This window comes from Pseudorca crassidens, chromosome 5 (assembly GCF_039906515.1).
Source record: "Pseudorca crassidens isolate mPseCra1 chromosome 5, mPseCra1.hap1, whole genome shotgun sequence".
Lineage (NCBI taxonomy): Eukaryota > Metazoa > Chordata > Mammalia > Artiodactyla > Delphinidae > Pseudorca > Pseudorca crassidens.
The window spans coordinates 36,585,220-36,610,824 of record NC_090300.1 but is presented as its reverse complement, the minus strand read 5'-3'; the positions used below and the strand labels follow the sequence as shown (position 1 = coordinate 36,610,824).

Here is a 25,605-nt window from a genome sequence, read left to right as displayed (position 1 = left end):
AGAGAGTGCAAGCAAGGTGGAAGCTACTGTCTTTTGTAAACTAATGTTGGATGTGATGTCCCATCACTTTTGCTGCATTCTGTTCATTAGAAGCAAGTCGCTAGGCCCAGTGCACACTCAAGGGGAGGGGATTACACAAGAATATAGTTACCAGGAAATGGGATCATTGGGAGCCATTTTAGAAACTGCCAACCACATTTGATTTTCAATTAGTGTTTGTTGAATGGATGAATGAATGAATTTGGATAAATGCAGAGGGAGCATAGAGACGGGTGGGAGCATACTGGTGTTAAGAACTTGTCTCTTGAGCACACTGGAAAGCCAGGGACCTGTGCATCAAAGGGCTCGCCAGTCCCCACTTGTCATTTGCTACGTTTTCAAGATCAGTTAATTTCTACTCTGATTCCGTCCTCCTCATTTACTCACAAATACATGTGTGCATACAACATACAAACAGGAGGGCAATTCATCCTTTAGAGAGATGAAGAAAAGAAGCTGGCGAGCTTACACACTGGGCTCAGAGGTTTGTGAATTGCTTTCAGAGGAAAGGCTGGGGGAATTTGTTAATTTTGGGAAAAGCACATTTTTTCCCACTTGCACAACTCAAATAAGTCTGAACACTCCCATGTTGGAATTTTCCAAACCATTTCCATTTCTCAGATGGAGAGGGGAAAATTTGGAGAAAACAAAGCCTTGTTTTTAGGGAGAAATCAGCTATATCTGTGGTGTACCTTTTGTGTGCTCAGCTCGATCTTGAATCTCAGAGAGGAGCACCCAGGATGGGACCAGACGAACAGCAGGGGTAACAGTGGAACGCAGAGATCTTACTGCCTCGTTTATGAGGCTCAGATGCTGTGTGCTCTTAGAGCTCAAGAAGAGGGGCTTCATAGGGCTGATGTGGGCAGGGAGGGGTTCTAGAAATATGTGGGTTACAGCTTTACCTTTGAGTATGAAAAATGTGTGACTAGGAGGAGGGCATTCCAGGTGAGGAGCAGCATGGGAGAAAAGGCACAGAAATAGGAATTGGTGTGTCATGATCATGGGCAGAGAAACAGGCCTGAATAAATGGAAGGTACATGGTAACGACTCAGAAAATAATGAGAGACCGCGGGCCATGACTTTTCTGAGTTTAGGAGGTGGGATTAGCGGGAGGAGTCTTGGCAGAGAGATGAGGAAAGTACTCAGTTTTGGGGGTAATTAGCTCATCCCTGGGCCCAGGGACGGGCAGCCCCAGGAATGGCTGTGATGGGGCAGTGGGGAGAGGGGGGCTGCCATGATGCCCTCCTCCTGTCCAGGAGAAGCTGCTGAGAATACAAGTGGGCCTTGGATACAGCTGCCGAGGGAACAACAAAGCTCATCCTGATTCCTTGTGGTCTGCTCTAAGATCAGGGGGAAAACCCATCACAGGTGAGAAAAGGGCGGGTCATGCCAGGTGACTCCAACTCTTCCCTCCCAGCTCCACCCACCACCCCTTCTTCTACCCTTGCCTCCTCTCCTGTCTCTGCTTTATTTTTCTTCACTGCACTTACAGCCATCTGACACATGGTGTGTTTATTTATTTGTCTTGTATTTGGTCTGTTTTCCCCACTGGAATGTAAGCTCCATGAGGGCTGGGATTACCAGAGACCAGAGCACCTGGCATGTTGTAGACACTCAATTAATATCTGTTGAATGGAAGAGAACTTGTTACAAAGTGAAAGCTTGGCTATTATAGCTTGATCTGGTCTGGAGGACAGGGGTGGTGGGGTCTGCTCCTTGCCCACAGACGGGGCAGCTGCGTGGGCATATGTGTGCGTCTCCACCTGCAGAGAAGAGCTTGCCCTTGCTGGGATCAGCCCCCACCTTGGTCTGGGCACCCGGGAAAGCCACAGGTGACACAGTCTCCCCCAGGGTCACACTGGGGTCCCCATGCTTTGACTGCCCCCAACAGCCTAATTTCCCATGCCTCTGAGTTTGGGACATCTGCTGGCCTGGAGGCCTGCACCAGCCTGCCCTACCTCCCTGGATGTCCATAGGAGTCCCATCTCCTCGGTCCCCTCCTGTCAGCCTCGACGGGTGCCAGGACCACCTCTGCGTGAGACCCTGGCTGGAAAGGACAGGCAGAACTGGGGTTTTCTCTTCCCCACATCCAACCCCAGCACCAACAAGCATCAGGAGAAACGGTTGGTGGAGGTATTTCAGAGGCGCCATGACCCCATAAAATATGCTTCGTTTTTCTCAGAAAATGAGCCATTTTTTCCCTCTTATGTTTTCATATGGTGCCCAGAAGGCCCTGGATTTCCTGGAATTTATATGAAGAATTCCAGCTATTCTAGCCATCGTTTTCGCACACATAGCTCCTGCCAACAGACTTTGGCCATCTGGGGGCAGCAGTGGGGGTGGGGTGAGCTCGCGGGAGCCCTAGAGATCCGGTGAGGGCTTCTCTGCTGACCCTGTGCTCACTCTTGACTGCTTCTAAAGAACAGTTTTGGGGCTTCCTTGGTGGCACAGTGGTTGAGAATCTGCCTGCCAATGCAGGGGACGTGGGTTCGAGCCCTGGTCTGGGAAGATCCCACATGCCACGGATCAACTGGGCCCGTGAGCCACAACTACTGAGCCTGCGTGTCTGGAGCCTGTGCTCCGCAACAAGAGAGGCCACGACAGTGAGAGGCCTGCGCACCGCAATGAAGAGTGGCCCCCGCTCGCCACAACTAGAGAAAGCCCGCGCCCAGCAACGAAGGCCCAACACAGCCAAAAATATAAATAAATAAATAAATAATTTTTTTAAAAAAAGAACAGTTTCATTGAGATCTCATTGGCATATGATAAACTACACTGAACAATGTGTTAAATTTTGACTGAATATATGAACCACGAAATCATCACCACCATCAAGGGAGTGAACATATCTATCGCCCCCAAGGTTTCCTTGTGCACTTTACAGCACCCGCTCCTCCCTGGCAACCACTGATCTGAGACCCTTTCTTGTCTGGTTTCTTTCACTCAGCATCATTCCTTTGAGATTCATCCAGCTGTTGTGTGTCTCAAAGGTTCATTTTCTTTTATTTTAGGTTGTATCCCATTGTATGGGATATACCATGATTTGTTTATCTTTTCATCTTTTGATGGACTTTTGTTTTCCCCCCAGCTCTTGGGTATTATAAATAAAGCTGTTATGGGCTTCCCTGGTGGCACAGTGGTTGAGAGTCCACCTGCCGATGCAGGGGACGAGGGTTCGTGCCCCGGTCTGGGAAGATCCCACATGCCGCGGAGCGGCTGGGCCCGTGAACCATGGCCGCTGAGCCTATGCGTCTGGAGCCTGTGCTCTGCAGCAGGAGAGGCCACAGCAGTGAGAGGCCTGCATCCCGCAAAAAAATAAAAATAAATAAATAAAGCTGTTATGAACATTTGTGTCCAAGTGTTTGTATAAACATATATTCCCTTTCCTTTTGGGTAGTCACCTAGGAGAGGAGTGGCGGGTTAATCTGGCAGGTATATGCCTAATTTTTAAAGAAGCTGCCACACTGGTTTCCAAAGTGGTTGTACTATTTAACTTTCTCACCCACAGTGTATGAGAGTGTAATTTCCTCTACAGACTCACCAAGGTTGGTATGGCAGGTCTTTCTAATTGTAGCCATTTAATAGGCATGTAGTGATATCTCATTGTGGTTTTCATTTGAATTTCCTTCATGGCTATTGAAGTTGAGCATCTTTTCATGTGTTTATTTGCCAACTGTATTTCTTCTTGTGAAGTGTCTGTTCAAATATATTGCCTTCTCCCCCTTTTAAATTGGGTTCTTTGTTTATTATTGAGTTTGAGGATTCTTTATATATTCTGTATTCGTCTTTATTTATGTATTCATTTATTTTTTTGGCTTATGGGATCTTAGTTTCCCGACCAGGGATTGAACCCGGATTCTCGGCAGTGAAAGCGCAGAGTCCTAAAAACTGGACCACCAGGGAATTCCCTATTCTGGATACAAGTGCTTTATCAGACATATGCTTGGCCAGTGTTTTCTTCCAGTCTGTGGCTTGTCTTTTCTTGCTCTTAACAGTGTCTTTTGAAGAGCAGAAGTTTTTAATTTTGATAAAGTCCAATTTATCCACTTATTTTTTTATGGGTTGTGCTTTGGTGTTATATCTAAGAAACCAATGACCAACACAAAGTCAAGAAGATTTACTCGTATATTTACTCCTAGCTTTCCTCTAAGAGTTGTGTAGTTTTAGCTCTTTATTAAGGTCTATGATCCATTTTGAGTTAATTTTTATTAATGGTGCAAGGAGTGACTTTCCTTCCCCAGCTCCCCCTTCTTCTCCTCTTCTGAGTCTTCATTTTGCCTATGTATAAATCCAATTGTTCCAGCATTATTTGTTGAAAAGGCTGTCCTTTCTCCACTGCGTTATTTTGTCCTTTGTCAAAAATAGGTTGTTCATTTATGCATAGGTTTATTTCTGGATTCTGGATTCTTTATTCTGTACCATTGGTTTATTTGTTTATCTTTGCACAAATACTATGTTGTTTTTGTTACTACAGCTTTGTAATAATTTCTGAAATCAGGTGTTTTCACTGTGGATAAGAAAGTTAAATATGCAACCACTTTGGGAAACAGTTTGGCAGCTTCTTTAAAAATTAAGCATAGGGCTTCTCTGGTGGCACAGTGGTTGAGAGTCCACCTGCCGATGCAGGGGACATGGGTTCGTGCCCCGGTCTGGGAAGATACCACATGCCGTGGAGCGGCTGGGCCTGTGAGCCATGGCCGCTGGGCCTGTGCGCCCGGAGCCTGTGCTCTGAAATGGGTGAGGTCTGCGTACCGCAAAAAAAAAAAAAAAAAAAATTAGGCATACATCTGCCAATAGTCCTCAAACTTTTAATCTCTTTTTCAGGTGGTTTTAGGTATTCTAGGTTGTTTGTATTTCCATATGGATTTTAGGATCAGCTTGTGAATTTATATTCTTTAAAATGCATGTCAAATTTCTGACTTGGGTTGTTTGTATCTACAGCTCTTAGATGTTTTAACTTTACTTCCTCCCGGGGCTTCAGTTTCCTCCTCTGTCATGTGGAGATGAGAATTCCTGCCTTGCAAAGCAGTTGGGAGGTCCATATGGGCTAATACTGTAAAACTTCTGACACAGTTCCTGGAGCATAATAGAACTAAGAGATGTCAGTTCTTTTATACCTTGTAATATGACAAAACCTTGCATCTTTTACTCCTAACCTTCCTTGTAGAATTCCTTCTGTCAATTTTGGAAATTTCACTATATATGCATACTGCCGTGAATGTGACTTTTTATTTTATCCTTCTCTCTTTTAAGTGGCCTCAGAAACAATGTATTCAAGATCTGTTTAGTTTGAATCACCAAGACAAAATCTGAGCTTAAGCTCCAGCCATTAATCTGTTAATTTCCACAGTCAAACTCTTGACGGAATTCTTCCTCTCTAAGTTTGATCCTCTCCAAAGTTCTGAGCTCTAGCCTATTAGTTAGGAATGTGCTCAATTGCAAGTAACAGTGAATTTGGCTAATGATGGTTTAAACAAATAAGGGTTTATTTCACTCAAGTAACAAAAAGACTGGAGGTAGGAGGTTGCTTGCACTGGTTCAGATGGTAAACAATGTGACTGGAAAACCAGAGGGCTTCCCTCTTTCTGATCTGCCATGCTTAATCTGAAAGCTTTCACCCTTGAGCTATTTTCTCGTGGTCATAAGCTGGCTGCCAGGGCTCCAGACCACACTTCACTTTAAGGCAGGAAGAAGGATGTGGGAAAAGTAGAAATTTTCTCAGAATACTTCCTCCCCCAGTAGACTCCTGCTTATTTTACATTGCTGAGAATAGGCTTACACGGCCACCCTTAGCTGCAAGGGAGTCTGATTCTGCAGGGAATAGAATTTGTGTGATTCATCACTAGGGCTGGACACATTCTCACCCTACAAAAAGCTGGAGTTCTAGTGTCAGAGAAGATATTAGGATATTAGGAGAATGGATATTAGGTAGGCAAGGGACAGTGCCTTTTACGCTTAGTTTTCTTACCTGAAAATGGAGATAATAATGAAGTTGTTGTGGGATTAGATGAGGTGATGTGTATAAGGTGCTTAGCGCCTGGCCCATGTTAAGTGCTTAATAAAAGGTATATTATTATTTTTATTATCATTCTGCCGCGCTGAGTGGCATGCGGGATCCTAGTTCCCCAACCAGGGATCAAATCCGTGCCCCCTGCAGTGGAAGCGTGGAGTCTCAACCATGGACCACCAGGGAAGTCCCAGTATATATTATTTTCATTACAATTATTATCACCCTTGACAAGGTCCAAAGAATTCCTTCATTGCTCATAAAACCCATTTGGTCCCCAGTGAAATTAACTCCTCCCTCTGGGCATGAAATCTTTCCTACTCTCTGTCCTCCTCTCCTGACCACAAGGCATTGTTGTAGCAGAGATTTAAGAGCATTCGGCATGTTCTAGGCAGTGGTGTTGTCACAGAGAACAAGGCAGACAGCTCCAGCCCTCATGGGAAACAGGCAATAAAAAACAAATAAACAAACAAGGGTGATTACAGTTAGTGATGAGTGGTACACAGGAAATAGAGTGGAAAGCTGCAGGACTTGGAGGAAGCCTCTTGGATAAGACAGCCTGGGAAGGCCTCTCTGAGGACCCCATTTGAACTGAGGCTTCAAGGATGAGCTGGAGCCTCCAAGGGAAGTGTATATATTCCAGGCCAAGAAAGCAGCAACAGCAAAGTTCTAGAGGTTTGAAAGGGTTGGTGGACTTGAGGAGGCTGGAAGAGGGTCAGACTACGCAGAGCTGACCCTCAGCCAGAAGCTGACCCTTCCTCAGCCGTGGTAAGGAGTGTAGATTTCATTTTAATTGCAATCATTTAAAGATTTCATTTTAAACAAAAGTTTTTAGGATGGGAGGGAAGTGATCTAAGTTTTTAGCTGATCACTCTGGCTGCTCATTCATTCAGTCACTCATTCAAGCACTATTTATTGAGTGCCAGGCAATGTGCTAAATGTCAAGAATAGAAATAAAGCAGTGAACAAAACAGAGGACAATCCTTGCCCTTGTGAATGACCACCATCCAGTTTTCCAGGGACTTCCTGGGACACGGTCATTTCAGTGCTAAAATAGGAACAGTCCTAGGCAAACTGAGATGGCCATGATACACAGAATATACACTATCCCCACGAGAGATGAAAAATAAGCAAACAGATGAGTAAATTGTATCTCTGGTTTGATAGTGATAAGAAAGGAGATCTGAAAGTTTGGGTAAGAGGTGATTTTTTGGATAAGGTGGCCAGGGGAAGTTTTCCTGGGAAGGTGAAGCAAGGGGATTAGCTGTAGGAGTTTTGGGGAGCAGCATTCCAGGTAGAGGGAGCAGCAAGTGCAAAGGCCCCAAGGCCATTGTGTGCCTGACAGTGTTTGTAGAGCAGTCAGGAGGGCAGTGTGGCTGGAGCAGAATGTGTGAGGGCCAGAGTATTAGGGAGTGAAGTCGGAGAGGTGGGGAAGTGAGGGCAGATTATGTAAAGCTTTGTAGACCATTACAAGGACTTTGCTTTGCTCTGAGCTGCGAGCCATCAGAGATTGGGAGCAGAAGGGTGGCATGATCTGATCTACTTGTAAGTATCACTGTCATTGCTGTGTTGAGAGAAGACTGAAGGGGGCAAAGGCAGAGCAGGGAGAGCAGTTGTGAGCTATGGCAGTCATGCAGGTGAAGGATGCTGAGGGTTTAGACCAGGGAGAGGCATGTTTTGGAGGCAGTATCATGTTGATGGGTTGAGTGCAGTGAAGAGGGGGTAAGGGAGAAAGTGGGTGAAAGGCGATCCTCTGCCTTTTGTCTGAGCAAGAGGGTAGAAGAGGGGACCACTGCTGAAGTCAGGTTTGGGGTGGAGGCAGGGAACCCGGAGTCCCAGTTGGAGAATGTGTGGGATCTGCAAGTGGAGATGCTGGGGAGAGACGGGTTGTGGGAACTCAGGGGGGGGGTTTGAATTTAGGGGACGACTGGGGACTGAAAGGTAAGTTAAGAATCCTTAGCAAATGCATAGCATTTAAGGCTGTGGAGATGGGTGTTCCTTAGGAAGGGAATGTAGAGAGAAGAGATTGAAATGTTGCTCCCAGTTCTTTGCTCCATGGTAATACATACCATTGCCACTATTTCATCATGAACATAACCCCCCTTGACTTTCGGCCATGTGACTTATTTTGTCCAATAAGATGTTAGCAGATATTATGCTTTTGTAGTTTGGCTTGGACGTCATGTTTCTGTCATTGCCAGAAGAACATACCCCAGGGAGTAGGACACCTCAGCCTAGCCTCAGGATAAGACACATGGAACAGAACTGGCCCACAGTTTACAACCTCAAGCAGAACTGCAGCTGGCCTGCAAGTGCTGAGGAAGAAAGAAATGCTTATAAGTATAAGAAATGCCGTAAGTATTTTGTGGTTGTTTGTTATGCAGTGTAAGCTACCTGACACACCTCCCTTCAGCCTCTCATGCCCATTTGCCCATTTTTAATTAACTCCAGCTCTCCTCCACATTGGAATAGCCTATAACCTCCCAGCTGCCAAATCTTTCCTTTTCTCATCCAAGATCTTCAAATCCTATCCCCTTGGACTTTGCTCAACAAGGTGAGAGGGTGAGAATAGTGCTTTGTTTCTAGTAGTCATGACTTGCCAGCACTCAGCACTCCCGCGGGCCTGGAGCACTTTTTACACATTCTCATTTGGTCCTAACAACCTCATGTGGCAGATGTTCTTGCCGTCATCTTGCTGAGGAGGCAGCCAAGGTTCAGAGAGGAGAGTCTTGCACTCGGTCCCACAGCTGGAGGCAAGACAGGAGCCCAGCAGCTGAGACGGAAGCTTTCCTGGGGCCAAGCAGAAATCAAACACTGGCATTCTGGGAACAGGGTGGAGGAGAGAATTGTTTTTCGCTGAATAACCATTTGTTCCTTTGGAATTCTGTGCCACATGCATTATCTACACACACACACACACACACACACACACACACACACAAACACATGCACGTGCATATACACACAGCCCAGGAATAATCAGCAATATTAACACACTTTTAAAAATCCATTTGTTTTGGGGGATGGGAAAGGGGGAAGCACAATTTTTATTTCCAGTTCTGTCCAAGGGAGGAGACCTGAGGTGCAGTATCCCACAGAGGCCTCTCTACTTCCAGTTCTGATTCCACCCCTAGAGGCCTTCCTTTGGATGGAGAATTAGGAGCTGGAAGCATTGAAAGTTCTAGAGGAGAAGAGCCTCACCCTAAATGCGATTCTGCCCTGCCTTGTGTGAACATGCTTCCTGGGGATCTGAAACTTTTGGGGTGCTGGCACTCTCCTTTCCTGGCCGCAGGGTCAGGAGACCGACACCTACTAAGGTATCAGCCTGGAGAGACCCCACCTGAGAGATCAGCCCCAAATCTCCCCCCTTGAGCCCTGACACCCCTCTTTGCATGGATATGCCTGCTAGTAATAGCAACCCAAATTGAGTGTGGGTGCTTTTGTTTTTAAATCCATAAAGACCACATCTGTCCACAGTTTCCTCTGTCTCTTAGTCGTTGGTTTTCCATCTGTGAAAAGGGGTGATGTGTTGGTTGTGTGGGGGAGAAGGGAGTGGGGTTGAGTGGGAGAAGGGTGCGCTCCACAAACTGCAGCCTGAGAGGTGCCTGGGAGGGAGGGTGGATGATTAGAATCTTTGGGGGACACGGCGGTAGTTGTAACAGTAGAAAAGGTGAGTAGTTTGAAAAGGTGAGTTCACAACGGCCATAGCTTTGTTTTTGTTTGTTTGTTTGGTTTGGTTTGGTTTTGGTCGGGATATGCCAAAGTATTTGAAACGTCCAGTAACTTAAAGGAAGATGTGAGCTATTAAACACATGTGGCTGAAGAGAAGACTGCTGGGGCACCAGGCTGGCAGGTGGGACGGGAACGGGCCGCATTTGCAGTTGCAGAAAAGAGAAACTCTTCTTTCAAGCCTGTGTCCCAAGAGGCCCGGACAATTGGGGTAAACTAGGAGGTTCAGACTTGCAGACAAAACCTGCATCTGCATTTGAAACGGGATCGCAGGGGCTCTTCAGGAAGGCTTCCGGCGGGATCTGCCAGCTGACGGGCTCCTGCGGTTCCGATAATATCCCAGAAAGCCCAATCAGAGGGCTCCGGCTCAGATGGCGGACCCTGGGTGTCCGGGTGCAGGAGGGGCCCCCAAAGAAGCCCTGTGCCCAGAGCTGGAGTGGGAGGGTGCCGGCTAATGTCCCCGGGTTTGGCTATTTAGCTCAAGGTCACCTCCAAACGGGATTGGAATAAACCCTCCTTGTTTGCCTCTCGCCCGGGCTAAGCCCCGGGTCCCCTTGGGTGTCTTCCAGGACGCCAGGCGCGGCGGCTTACAATTGCGCTCAGACGACAGATGGTGCGCGGGGTGGGGCGGGGCGGGGCGGGGGGGGGGGGGGCGCTGGCAGGTGCGCTGGGCAAAGGGCGGGGGAGGGGGGACGCGCCACCACTGCGCCAGCCGCCCCGCTGAGCTCTCAATGGACTGCAGCCCGCCGGCTGCAGGCGCCCCCCAGCCCAGCCCTGACAACAGTAACCGAATTCTCGGAGCACCCCGACCCCACCCCCGACCCCGGGCTCGGCCACGCGCCAGCCGGGCTCGTCCATCCCCGTGAGCCCGGAGCTCCCGGTGGGCCGGCGTAAGGGCCAGCGCCTCGTGTGCGCTGGGGTACACGTGCACGCATGGACACACACACACACACACACACACACACACACACACACGCTCACGCGGGGCTGTGGGCCTGTGAGTGCTTGCAGAGGTCGCAGGTGTAGCGATGCCAGTGCCGAGAGCACAATGGCTTTCTTCCCTGGCACGCACGCCGACCTCAGAGAGAAGCGACGATTGGCTTGAGTGCCGAGCTCAGTATCAGAAGCCACGGGGCTGGTAGATCAGACAGGGCAGCGACACAGAGGGCCCCGAATCGGAGTTGGGAGGCCCGCAGCCTGGCCCTGGCTCTGCCTCGCGGAGGGGCCAAGTCGTGGGTTCGCAGAGCACCTTCTTATGCGTTCGCCTCTCCCCTCTCCGCTCTCGCCCGCAGGCCCTGGCAACTACTGTTACACGCCCCTCCCCTCTCTGTGCTTTGTGCTCCTTCCTAAAAAAAGGGAACCTGAACCCGCCAAGGCAGGTAACCCACAGCAGCCCTTTCTGTCCATCTCCTCAGGCTCGAAACTTCCCTGAGGTCGGTGAAGCACTTTGTGAGCTAAGTGGAGTGTTAGGTCCTTGCGGGGGGGGGGGGGGGGGGGGGGAGTTGTCTCCCGAATCCTCAGGAGACACTGAGCAGCTGGGCAAGTCCATCGCAGATGGAGGCAGGACCCAGCGCAGGATGAGCCAGGACCCTTTGTTGTTGAGGAGCTCACAGCAGCCTGGTGATGTGGGTCGGTGAAAGTTTAAGGGGTGTGTTTGTGTGAGAGAGAGAGACTTTGAGAGGGGTGTGGTGTGTCCCAGCAGGGCCTCTTAAAGGTGCCACCATGACCTCCCTTCCTCCCTCCCCCATGCCTTGTGGACAAGTATTAATGAACATTACACAACAAAAGAAACAAAAGAAATACGTGAGACACCTACTTTGGAAGGAATTCCTCCCTGTAGTAAAGGCATATTGGGCTTTGAGGTCCTCAGTAGCCCAGACCCCTCTATGGAGGGGGTCCCCGGTGAGAGAGGAAGTCCCTTGTGATGGTTACAACTCCTGTCCAACCTTTCTCTAATAGCCCCAGGGTTCTGTGTCCTTGCAGCTATTATATCTAAAACATTATAAAGTCTGCCTCCTTGCTTTCTTGAACTATCTGTGTCTGTCCTAAGTTCTGTCTATGTGTATGTTGTACATATTGATACATGCGTATTGCACATACACAGTGTGTATATATATATGTGTATGTATGGCTTATCTAACCATGGAGAAGTCATTTTACTAGTTTAGTTCTGATTGTGAGCTTTTTTTTTTTTTCCTTTAAAGCAACACATAACACCTTGTTAGAAGAACACTCTGGTAATTCTGCCATGTAGAATTCTGCTGTGAAAGGAAAATTCAACATTTTTCTGGTGTAGTATTTCCCAGGCTTTGTTGTTCACACACCACCTTTGTGATTTCTGTCATAGCATGTATTGTCCATAATATTATATACTTGAGGTTTCTATAAATTCTTCTGCTTTTTAAACTAAATTCATTTTAAAAGGATATTTTAAAGGTGATTCTGGGTACACGGTAACTTGAATGTGGTTCCCTTTCCATCCATTTCCAAATGAATTTATCTCTCTCTCTCAAGCTAAACAGTTGTAGGTACCAGTGGAAAGAATGAGGGATAGGTGTTCTCCCCAGTCAGTTCGTCAAATACTGGGGAGCCTTGAAATGTCCAAGAAAAGGTGGAGCCTGGCGAGAGTTTGCACCCCAGAGATCTGTGGATGTCCAGAGGAAGGCTGACATTGGGTCAGATGAAGACACCTGGACCCCTCATGCGAGCAACTAAGAAGTTGTTGAACCAGTGGGATTAGTTCCCTTGTTCCTGAGTCTGGAGATGCCAAGGAACCCAGACCAGGAAAGCATCTTCCAGGTACCCCCACAGGAGATGGGCAGTATGCCTGCATCTGTGCTGCCTTGATTAGGACAGAGCTCTTTCCCCTGTTTTCCACCAATAGAACACCCATCCCTTAGGCTGCTAATTACTGTCTATTTTCATTATTCTAGGATGCTATATTTGCAAATTCACATACTTGCTAAACTTTCTTTGTAACCCGAAATCAATTTTGCAAAGTACAATACGTATAGGAAATGCAAAACGTACAACTACTGTGGAAGATAGTTTGGCAGTTTCTTACAAAACTATACATACTCTTATCATACGATCTAGCAATTGCCCTCCTTGGAATTTACCCAAATAAGTTGAAAGCTTATTTTTACATAAAAACCTGCACATGGGTGTTCATAGCAGTTTTATTCATAATTGCCAAAATTTGGAAGCAACTAAGTAGACGAGTTTCCTTGAGTAGACAAATGGATAAAATTAACTGTGGTTCATCCATACAATGGCATATTATTCAGCACTAAAAAGAAATTAACCATCAAGCCATGAAAAGACATGGAAGTACCTTAAAGCATATTACTAATTGAAAGAAGCCAATAGGAAAGGGATCATACTGTATGATTCCAGCTATGTGACATTCTGGAAAAGGCAAACAATGGAGACAGTAAAAAGATCAGTAATTCTGAGGGGATGGGGGAAGGGACAGAAGGGAGGTGAAACTAGTCTACACGATACTGTAATGATGGATATATGGCATTTTACATTTGTCAAAACCCATAGAATACACACCAAGAGTGAACCCTAATGTAAACTATGGACTTTGGTGACAATGATGTGTCAATGTAGGTGCATCAGTTGTAGCAATCGTAGCAAACGCAGCACTCTGGTACCAGTTGTTGATAGTAGGGAGGCTGTGTGTAGGGGCCCTGGGGGAATATGGAAACTCTCTGTACTTTCCACTCAGATTTGCTGTGAACCTAAAACTGCTCTAAAAAATAACTATCCATCTATCTTGGATTAAAAAGATCAAAGTTATATAACAAACTGTCTAAAAAGCAATGGAAAACTGAAAAATAAAGAAACTGAGAATTCATCTTACAAATGAGAAAAGCAAATAAACCAGAAAAAGTCAGATACTAGATTCTAGTTTAAAAAATAAAAGAAGGGAATCAAGAAAAGGGAATCTAAAAAGACAAAAACTGAAATTAATGACATAGAAACAACAACAAATATGTCAAAGGAAAAATAAACCTCAGAATAGTTTTTTTGAAAAGATGAATGAAATAGATAAACTCTCCACCCACTTGATCTTAATCCTTAGTCCAAAGGGAGAGAGGGCAAAAACAAACATGATTAAGAATGAGAAAGGAGACATAGTTACAGATGAGATTAAAAATAATTATAAAGAATACTACATGCAAGTCTTTTAACAACAAATTTGAAAACTTACAGAAAATGGCTGTTTCTCTGGAAACATAAATTTCCAAAATTGGCCCTATAGAAGAAGTAGAAAATATGAAAAGGCTAATTACCATACATGATGGGAAATGTGATAAAAGACTTACTACTGAAAAACACTCTAGTAGCAGATAGGTTGATGCCTGAGTTTTTTCTTACCTTTAAGGAAAACCAGGCCATAGAAAAAGTTGGAATGTTTCTAATTCATTTAATGAAGTAAGTTGTATTAGTCAGGTTCTGCTGCAATAATGCTGCATAACAATTTTAAAAAAATCTCAGTGGCTTCCAACACAGGCTAAGGTCTGTGGGTCAGCTATGGGTTGGCTGGGCTTGGTTAGGCTTGGCTTCAGGCTACAGTCTGGGTTTAGTTCTGGTCCATATGTTTTCTGATTCTGGGATGAATGTTTCCCAGGGAAACATTTTTCTCAAGGAGGAGGATAGCATGGGAAGGAGGCAAGTCAAACCAGGGATGAATGTGGCATATGCTGTGTTTGCTCACGTTTCACTTGTCAAAGTCACTCACATGGCTAACGGCAATGGGGTGACCATGTCTACTCCATCCTCACTGAAGCCTTGGCAAAGGTGGTGGGGGAGGTGGAAGGGGAGAACTGTGTACAAATAGTACTATTTACTTGCCAGTATAAGTTGAATACCAAACTTTACTATTTTATTTTATTTTATTTTGGCCACGCAGCGTGCCATGTGGTATCTTAGTTCCAAGACGAGGGATCTAACCCACGGTCCCTGCAGTGGAAGTGCGGTGTCTTAACCACTGGACCTCCAGGGAAGTCCCCCAAACTCTACTTTTTAATATAAATGCAAAAGCTCTAAATAAAATATTAGCAAATAATAGAAATATCTCTACATTGACCTGAGTGGTGGGTATGTAATTATTTGAGCTATTCACTTAGGATTTGTGCTCTTTTTTTTTTTTTTCCGCAGTACGCGGGCCTCTCACTGCTGTGGCCTCTCCCGTTGCGGAGCACAGGCTCCGGACACGCAGGCCCAGCGGCCATGGCCCACGGGCCCAGTCGCTCCGCGGCATGTGGGATCTTCCCGGACCGGGGCACGAACCCGTGTCCCCTGCATGGGCAGGCGGACTCTCAACTACTGCGCCACCAGGGAAGCCCTGTGCTCTTTTTTGTAAGTGTGATATTCTTCAATAAAAAACCTGAGTGTATACTAGAAAATTAAACACAAGACCAGGCAACCGACAGACCTATGAGCAAAGAATAAATGGTTTGTTATTGAAGGTCACTGAATTTTTTAAACAGCTTCCTAAAAGGTAAAGCTTCATGAGGTCAGAGATTTTGTGTTTTGTTTGTTGCTGTGGATCTAAACAATGCCCTTGACATGGTAAGCTATCCATAAGTATTTGCTACGGATAATGAAATAAAGTAACAAATAGATTCCACCAAAATATCAAAAGAATAATGTATTTTGACCAAGTAGATTTTTTTTCTAGGAATAAATATCAGGAATTCCATTCAACATAATTTATTATATCAGCAGGTTAAAGGGGGAAAATTGTAGGCTCATATTAATAGATACTGCAAAGGTCTGGTAAAATTCAACAACCATTCTAAAAAATTTTCATAATAAACTTGAAATAGAAAGAAACTGCTTAAATATTTCAACAGACTATTCACCAAAATCCAATAGGAAATGCTATTCTAAGTAGTGAAACACTGAGATAATTTCAATTAAAATGAGAAACTTGGCAGGGGTGCCTACTATCATCATTGCTATCCAACATTGCTTTGGAGATTCTAACAAATGCAATAATACAAGAATATGAAATAATTGCTATAAACAATTAGAAAAGGAGAATTAAAACTATCTTTTTTTCTTTCTGTTTATGTTATAGTTCACCCAGAAAATCCAAAGACTAGGAAAAAACCTGCTGGAATTAATAGGATAATTTGGAAAGTGTTTTAGTAAGTGATATATATGTCAGAATAGCCTTTCTTTATTTTGGCAATAAAAACATAGATATAAAAGTAGAAAAAAAATTTCAGTACAAGGGTGGCAAAAGATATATGGTGCCTAGAATAAATTTAGCATGACAAGCACAAGGTCTATTTATAGGAAAATCTGAAATCTTATTTAAAGACATTCTTAGTTGAGAAGGCAATATTATAAACTATCAATTCTTCCAAAATTAATATATAAATTAAAAACTTTAAATTTCCATAGTAATTTTTGAATTGGATAAAATTATTGTAATGATTATGAAGAATAGTATAATGCCTGAGAATTGGCCAAAAGGTTAATATCTATAATATGATAACAGCTCTTACAAATTGATAAGTAAAAGATGACCTAATTTTTTTAAACAAGGGCAAAGGTTATGAAAAGGAAGTTTAGAATGTCCAAGAAGCAAAAAGAACATACTCAAAATACCAGCCATCAAGGGACTGCAAATTAAACTAAAAATGAAATAATACTTTTCGTTTATTTGACAAGAAAAATTTTAAAGGTACAGCATTGATTGCTGGAGGAGATTCAGGAAAGAGGTACTATCATACAGCCCTGGTGGAAATGTGAGTTTTGGGGAATACAACATCTACTAAAATAAAAATATAGCTCCTCTTTGACCAGCAACCTCACTCCTGAGGGTCTTCTCCTTAGTTATTAAACCATGGATGTATAAAGACACATATACAAAGATGTTTATAGCAGCGTTGTTTACGAAGGGCAAGAATCAGAATCAGTGTGAATGTTCATCAGTGGGCGAATGGTTGAAAGAATTGGGACACATCCATGACATAGAATATACATGGTACATACAGCTTCTAAAAGAATGGATTAGGTCTATAGCAGTGGACTTGGAGGAATTTCCAAGAGGTAGTTTTTTTTTTTTTTTTTTTTTTGCGGTACGCAGGCCTCTCACTGTTGTGGCCTCTCGCGTTGCAGAGCACAGGCTCAGGACGTGCAGGCTCAGCGGCCATGGTTCACGGGCCCAGCCGCTCCGTGGCATGTGGGATCTTCCCGGACTGGGGCACGAACCCGTGTCCCCTGCATCGGCAGGAGGACTCTCAACCACTGCGCCACCAGGGAAGCCCCTAAGAGGTAGTTTTAAATAAGTAAAGCAAAATGCAGGACAGCATATACAACATGATTACATTTTTGTGGAGCAAACAGTGCCAAAGTCCTTTAATGAATGAAATAAATAAAAAAAAAGAAAACTAGCATGATTTTTCAAATAAAAAAGTAAAACGGGAAAGAAAGAAAAAGGCTTTTGTCCCTGCTAATAGTCAGATGTGTTTATCTACACCTAGTTTATTTCTGCTGAGTATCTGGATAGATAACAAAGCAGTGTAAGTCAGAGTTGTCATTTGCAGGGTATATGCTTGAATTGATCATCTTTAATTCAATTTGCTAATGCCTTAGATTTTCCTTGGTCCATTCTAATATTTAGAAAGGTTAATCCCAACAGGTTTACTTAAAGCACACTCCCTAGCCCAACCCCTGCTTTCCTCCCTACAATGTAAAATGCAAAGCCCTTTTTAATGGAAAAAAAACCCTGAAAAGGAGTCTATATTTTCACCATAAGTAGAAAACTAGATACAGTTAAAATAAGTAGAAGGTAGCATAAAAAATTAAAATAGTAAAATCAAAATGAAGTTATATAACTCCAGCTGCTACTGCCAGCAGATGGCTTGGACCCAAGACTCAAGCTCAACCTGTAATAAAGGAAGATTAAAGTCATTAGAGAGGTGTTAAAGGCCCACCAGCACCAAACTGAGACTTTCTATGTTCCGGTATTAAAGAACCGAAAGATAACTGCAAAGAATTCTTTCAGTGCCTGCTTAAGTCTCATCTGATGCTCTGTTCTTGTGCCACCTAAATTCCCTCGTGTCACAGCTCCAGCACTTGGGCAAATGCTGATTTAGTCTAATCTTCATTTCTCCAGCTGGAAAATCAACCCCAGGAAAGATGGGTGTCTCATGCAAGGTCAAACACCTGGACGGTAGCATGTCCTTCTGCCTACCAGGCTGGCTCTTCCTGAAGAAGCAAAAAAAGAGATGCATTCAGTTCTATTCTTTGCTGGTTGTGGAAAATAACTCCTTACTCCTTTCCTTTCAGTCATTTAGAAAAATAATCTTATTGCCAATGAAAATAAAAACAGACGTTCAAAGGATAGCATGGAATATGTAAAGGTTCTCAGAGGAGAAAAATGTTCATCAAGAAACCATTTAAAGTGCTTTGTCTTGTTTCTCAGGGCGGAGGAGGGATTTAAGAATAGAACTCAGGGAAGCAAGGGTTCCGAACGGAAGAGAGCAGGCAGGGTAATTACAATGTGATAGGTAATTACCAGCGGCTGGGTAATTACAATGTGATAGGTAATTACGGCTTTCCAGGAAGTGCCTAAATTACAGGGCAAGTGTCAGGTCCATGCTGCTTCCTCCTGAGAAGAATAATACAGGCCAGAAAAATCAGGTCTGGCTGGTAGGCATTTGAAACCTGGGCACATCTGGTCCAAGGCAAGACAGTTTTGTGTCAGGGGCTCACTACTGCCCCCTCCCTTCCTTCCGCCCCTTGTCTGGGGGGTTGAAGGGGCACTGTCACTGACACCCTGCTCCCTTCCCTGACCAATCTCCATAGTAGGGTGGTGCCCTTCACCAGTCTCCTCCCGGCCTTCTCCTTAGCTCCAAGAGAGATGAAATGGTGAGAAAGCCAACACTATGAGGTCATGGAGAACAGGCAGCCATGAAATAGCAGATTCTCGTTCCCCGCTCGTCTGTACAATGGCAACCTTTCATTCTCTTGGAAAAGTCCACCACGGGCCCTGGTGAAGAAATGGTCTTCCCCAGGACTTCTGTTTACCCAGCTCTTGCCTGGGAGGCCAGGCCTGGCTGACACAAATGCCATCCTTTTAAGCCATACTGACCTTAAATTGGCAGGGTGGAAAAATAAGAGTTTGTGTGAGGGGATCCCACAGGGAAGGTCCATGGAATTTTCCTGCAGCCATTTTGACTGCAACTGCAGCAGCTGTTAAACACACGTTGTTTTGATGAGGGGCTGTTTTGACTCAGCCTAAAACCCAACCATTAATCTTTAGGCTTAAAAAAAATAGGCCAAGTACACAGATGTCCTTATCCAGCTCTTGAGCCTCACCCCTTGGGTGGGGTGAGTCAGGAATGGAGTAAGAGTTATAAGAGTCTGTTTTACACATTGATTAATGATTTTAAGAAAGTGTTTTACACTTGTACATAACCTATCAAAGTGTCAAGAAAGTAGCATCAGAATGGCCACATCAAAACACCTTGCTTCTCATCCAGCCTCACTCTTGCCCTTCCACAGGGCACCCCCTTTCTCATAGAGCCTCCTCTGTTGGTTTGTGTCCCCGCCCCAGCATAAACTCCTCAGGGGCAGGCACCACTTCTTCTGAATAGCAAACAGTAACAGCTGCTTAGTGCATGCTTGTTTGACTAACAGAATAAAATATACTTACATTCAGCTAGGACTTTACCCACGTCTCCAGAAGAAAAGATAATAAGTGAAGATCTCTAGACCAGTGGTTTGTTCAAACTCTTTGATCACTATCTAAAACAAAAAAAAAGTTAAGCATTCTATACTACAACCCAGTATAGTATAACCTCTCTCTCTCTCACACACACTCACACTTGATACAAAAGTTTGGTAAAATAAAACTTACATTTACTATGTGCAGTGCACGTTGCTATTTTCTATTCTATGCTATTTTGTTCTCCTTGATTTCATTTTCAAAAATGCTTGAACATTCTGCATTCAGTTGATTTACCCGATGGATGTTGACCCACGATATGAAAACACCACACTTGACTTTTGCTGGACCCATTCCTGACAATACTCAGCAGGGCATCCGCCTTGTGGGTCATTGCTCAGGGCTCACTCACCTCCCTGAAGGTACCTAAGCAGGAGCTGCACTGTGTGCTTCTGAGCTTGGGCCCATGATGGGTCCCATCCTCACTGGCCAGGTAGCTGGCACTCAGTTGACTCTATGGGATAGGTGGATAGGCTGAGTGTTTTGTGTCAATGTAGAGCTCAGGCCTGGTATGCCAGTATGCCTAGTATGCCAGTCAGGGTACAGTTGGGAAAAGGGAAACCACACTGGTATTTCAACAGAGGAGAATTAATATAGGGAATTGCTAACACAGCTGTTGAAGGGCTGACAAAACAAAAAGGCATCATGAGGTAACTCAGAGGTAAAGGCAAGCAGTTAAGTGGTTCCTAATCTGGCTGATTTGCTGCACATCCATAGATTTGCCTGGTAAAGGGACAATGAGATTTAGACAAGTGGATTTAGACAGTTTATTTCTCACAGCACAACAGGTCTCATGAGCTTCCTGTTTGCATCCATTTCCCTTGTCCTGTATTCCACATTCTGCCCAGTGCAGTGGAGTGATAAAGAGAGAGTGACAGAAAAAGAGGAAGGGGAGAGCTCCCTGCAGGGACATAGAGAGGGCCTGAGAGAGGGCAGGAGGCCACGCTCGGCCACCCAGGGCCCCGTCTGTGGCCTCTTCCTTCCTGCTACAATCCCTACCTGCCCTCACCTCAGGGCTCATCCTTGCCCTCTCTGTGCTCCCACTTCTCAGTCCCTGATTTATTTTTAAACCACTCTATTGAGGTATGATTGACATGGAAAAGGCTGTACATATTTCATGTATACACCTCAATGAGTGGTAAGTATACACCCATGAAACCATCACCACCAACAGGCAATAGACATATCCATCACCTCCCAAAATTTCCTCCTGACACCTTTATTATTATTGCTATTGTTATTATTATTGTTACTGTTATGTGTGTGGTGAGAACACTTAGCATATACTGCATTGTATACTTACAAAATTCTAAGTATACAATGCAGTATTGTTAGCTATGGGCACTATGCTGTCTAGTAGATCTCCAGAACTTATTTATCTTGCATACTTGAAACTTTATACCCTTTGACCATCATCTCCCCATTACTCCCTCCCCCACAACCCCTGGCAACTACCATTTTACTCTCTGTGTGTATAAATTTGACTATTTAGATCCTACCTATAAGTGAGATCATATAGTATTTATCTTTCTGTATTCAGCTTATTTCACTTAACTTGATGACTTCAAGGTCCATTGTATTAGTCAGGGTTCTCCAGAGAAACAGAACCAACAGGAAATATATAGATACATATAAGAGGACATTTATTATGGGAATTGGCTCATGTAGTTATGGAGGCTGAGAAGTCCCACAATTTGCCATCTGCAAGGTAGAGAACTAGGAAAGCCGGTGGTGTAATTCAGTCCAAGTCTGAAAGACTGAGAACCCAGGGGCCACTGGTGTAAGTTCTAGAGTCCAAAGGCCCAAGAACCAGGAGCTCTGATGTGCGAGGGCAGGAAAAGCTGAATGATGTCTCAGCTCAAGAAGAGAGCATATTAGCCCTTCCTTCACCTTTTTGTTCCAATTGGACCTTCAATGGATTGGATGCCCACATTGCTGAGGGTGGATCTCTTTACTCAGTCTACTCAATCAAATGCTGATTCCTTCTGGAAACACCCTCACAGATACATCCAGAAATAATGTTTTACTAGATATCTGGACATCCCTTAGCCTAGTCAAGTTGACACATAAAATTAACCATCACATCCACCTATGTTGTTGTGAATGGCAGGGTTCCCTTAATTTTTAAGGCTAAATAATATTCCATTGTATGGATATACCACATTTTCTCTATCCATTCATCTGTCAGTTGATATTTAGGTTGTTTCCATATCTTGCCTATGGGGAATCTCAGCGTACCCACCATGATGTTCCCAGGACCTGGACTTTGGCCACTACCTGTGGACAATGGAGGAAGAGAGAATTTGGTACCCAAGACTCTGGATAAGGTCCAAGGGTCACAAAGGGGACATTGTTTAGCACCTCAGAGCTAGAAGCGATTTTAATCACCACCTAATTGAAGACTTCATTTCACAGAGAAGAAGGCTGGGCTCAGGGGCTCAGGGACACCCACAGGTCTTCAGGTTCCTCTGGCATGGTCTTGCCCACCATTGCAGAGCTCTCCCACCCAATCTGGGCTGGCCAGGCCTCTAGTACCAGGCCCTGTCTAGAGCAATTTTACCACTGGATGTCATCTGTCTTTGCTTCTTTCAGTGTGTCCTTGTACTGTGTTCTCTCTCCTTGAGGAAAAGGATGGGAACAAGTCCTGGGTTCAAATCTGGACTCTGACAGTTACTTGCTGAACACCTTTGCGCATCATTTCACTTCTCTGAGACCAAACCTCCTCTCTCTGAGAATGAGGATCTATTTTTTTAAAGGTGTGGTACAGACTAGATGAAATAATGTTTACGCATAAGGCAGCTATGGCATCATGGAAAGAAATCAGAAAAATTGGGTTCAGTTTCCTGACTTGCTAGTTGTCTGAACTTGGGCGAAGTTGTAGCTTCCCTGACCTGAGCATACTGATCTGAAAAATGGGGATAACAATCCCTCTCAAAAATGGTTGTTATGATGATGATTTTATTCATCCATTCATTGAACAAATATTTATTAAACTATAAACTACTATGTGCCAGGCTCCATTCTAGATGTTAGGAAAGCAGCAGTGAATAAGACCTACAGAATCTGTCATCATGGAATTTATATTCTATTGGGAGAGACAATTAATAAGCAAATGAATAGATGCACATACAATCTAATATTCTGAAGTGAAAAGGACTATGAAAGATGAGAGAGAGAGAGGCAGAGAAAGAGGGAAAAGAGAGAGAGAGAGGGAGAGAGAGAGAGAAAGAAGAGAGATTGATTGTAGGAAGGCACCTGGTAAATTACAGAGCACTAAATAATTGCCTGGCATTTAGTAGGTGCTCAACAAATGCTAATTTCCTTCTTGTCTACATTTCTTATTTCCACTTTCCTCAGGCAATTCCATGCCCACTGTTATTCTCAGGATGCCCATAACGCGACTTTGAGCATCCTCACCATTTCCATCCACCATCCACCCAGTATGTTCCTTCCCACACCCCATCTCTTGCAGCCCCTGGGCCAGGCACTGGGCGTTCAGCGATAGCACGGCATCAATGACAGTAGGAAGTTTTGTGCAAAGCAGTGGAAAGGCAAGGAAACAGAGGCACATAATATAGCCGAGAGCATTCCCCTTGGTGCTGTGCAGCTGCTTATGCACTGGGGCCTTGCCCTTTTAGGACTGGGAGCTCATCCTGGCCAGAACTTTCAATTTAGTAATGAAGAGATTTTTCTGAAAATATCACACTGATTATCAAGGATCAAGCCTCTCTCTCCCAAACTTATTCGTATTAATGAAGTTTAACATCGTTGATTTATCTTATTCACCAAAGAGTATAAAAAGCAATTCCAAAATATAGAGCAAAAACAAGGAAAACAAATTTTTAATGAAAAAAGGCAAGGAAAGGAAATTTAAGAAGTCCATCATACTTTTTTTCCATTTGTAAATACATACCCTGTCCCCTTGTACTCTCTCCCTTAGTTATGAATGACTCCAGGTGTGAGGTGCTTGCCTATTCTGCTCAGAGTTCAAGGTCAGGAAAACCCTTGATTAGTTCTGTTTGGGGTGTCAGAGGGACAGCTTACCTCTATTCGGGAGGGAAAGAGTCTAAAACAACCTTCCTTCCATTGCAAAGCCTCCCTTTTGCTCTTTTCTTTCTTCTAGGGCCCCCATCTCAAGCTCCCTCTCTGGAGCAGGCACCTACAATTCATCTCTGAGCGAGGCTGGATGCTGGTCCTGGGGGGCACTCAGGGGTGAGGACACAGAGGCCCCCTCTCAGAGAGAAGTTACTTTCAGTTCCAACTCAACCTTTCACCATCCAGGCCTGTTTCCCCACGTGTAAAACGAGCGGGCAGGCATAGATCAGTTATCCACGTACAGCAGTCCCATGAGATGCTCTGGGGAAAGCGACACTTTGGACAGTAAGCTGTGAGCCACTCCCTCCTCCAGGAGCACCTGGGAAGGGCTGCAGGTGAAAGGTCAGCTGCTGCATTGCACCCACCCCAGCCGCCCACCCTGGTGGGACACACAGCCCTTTCCTGCCAGGTGCCTGCAGGCAGCTTTCTGGGAAGAGCCCGCTGTGGGTTTCTGGAAGCCTTTCCTAGACAGAGCACAGGGCTGTGAGGCTCTGGGCACCCTCTATGACGTATGGCCTGTGGTCACATCCCGCCTCCGTGGAGCTGCTCCAGCTGCAGTGGGGCCTGATGCTCTTCAGGCTGGTGGTTAAGGGGGCAGGACCCAGCCAGGTGCACAGCAGCAGCCATGGGCAATTGGGGCTTCGCTGCCTGCAGCCCCAGACAGCCTGCCTCATCCTGCCCCTCCTCACACCCTCCCCCAACCCCCTCCGTCTTTTCAGAGATTCCCTGGGGCAAGAGCGACTCAAGCTGAAGCTCGGAATATACCGTGGAGGGGCAGGTCGGCCTTGCCTGGCGGGGACCCCTGTCAGAGTCACCAGCAGGGACATTGCCCAGCTTCTAGAAGTGGAAGAGGGGCAGTACCATCAGAGCAGCCGAGTTAGTTTGATTCCAGAAGGAGGTGACAAATGAACCACCCTTGGTGAAGGGAAGGATGGACGGTGTACAAAGCCCCCGGTTACTGAGACCGTGGTGGCAAAGCTCAGTGAGAGGGAGATGGTGACCTCAGCCTCTGTGAGGTCGGCCAGGAGCCCAGCTGGTACAGCTGCAGGAGCCAGCAGGAGGTCTGGCTTGAGTGTAGACTGAGGCATCCCGGGACGGCGGAGTCCAGGGTAGTCACCCCTGTGAGTGATGAGCGCCTTGAGGGAGGTCAACGTCACGGACGTGTCTGGAAGGTGAGTCAGGGACCCACAGAACAGAGGTCTCGGCAATCCTGGGAACGGCTTCCTCTACTGCTTTTTTCTCATGTGTTTTCTCCCCTGAGTGACCTCAAAGGAATGAGAGCCTCACAAATGACATTTCTACAGCAAAATGAGCCAGTGTGCATCAGCGCTCCAAAGGTTGGAAACCGTGGGGATTCGGAGGCTGATAACTCTTCTCTTCTTCCCTCCCTCCCTCCCTCCCTCCCTCCTTACTTCCATCATGTCTATATGCATCTTTCAAATATTTACTAAACAACTACTGAGTGCAGGCAGTGTGGCTGGGGACGGAGAGATGAGCGAGACATGGATGGTCCCTGCTCCCACACGCCCTGTGGTCTACTGCAGGAGACGGACACTAAACAACCACAAATAATCAAGTGCAATTTGAACCTAGTCCTGGGGGCTCTGAATGCCTCTAAGTGGACTTGGCAGGACCTGGAGGGCCAAGGAGGGCTTCCTCAAGGGCAGTACACTTAGGATGAGACAGGCAGGGCGGAAAGTTCACAGGGAAGACTGTTCCAAGCAGAGGAGACAGAGGAAGCGCAGGCTTTGAGAAACAGTGTGGTCAGTGTGGCCTGAGAGAGGGGAGTGACGGGGAGGGACAGGAGTCAGGCCAGGCAGGGCCTGTGGGGGCTGCACTGAGGATGCTGGGATTTATCTTAAGAGCAATTCTCAGGCAGGGGAGGGTGGAGGACAGGGTCTCCGGTGGCGCTGCAGTTGTGAATCCTGCTGGTTAGGTGTTCTGATCCCCCATCATCAGTCACACCTGTGTAAGGGTG

General features: G+C 45.4%; 1 long non-coding RNA gene across 2 annotated transcripts in view; it reads left to right on the top strand.

The window, feature by feature from the left end:
* Nucleotides 1–638: 638 nt before the first annotated feature.
* LOC137224407 (uncharacterized) overlaps nucleotides 639–25,605 on the top strand; it is a 224,035-nt gene continuing 199,068 nt past the window's right edge. The window contains exons 1-3 of one of the 2 annotated variants that reach the window (XR_010943332.1): nucleotides 641–802; nucleotides 1,296–1,407; nucleotides 2,518–2,775. This is a non-coding gene — a long non-coding RNA (uncharacterized lncRNA). Of the gene's footprint in view, nucleotides 803–1,295; nucleotides 1,408–2,517; nucleotides 2,776–25,605 lie in introns of those variants that run through there. The other variant, XR_010943333.1, reaches the window with a different exon arrangement.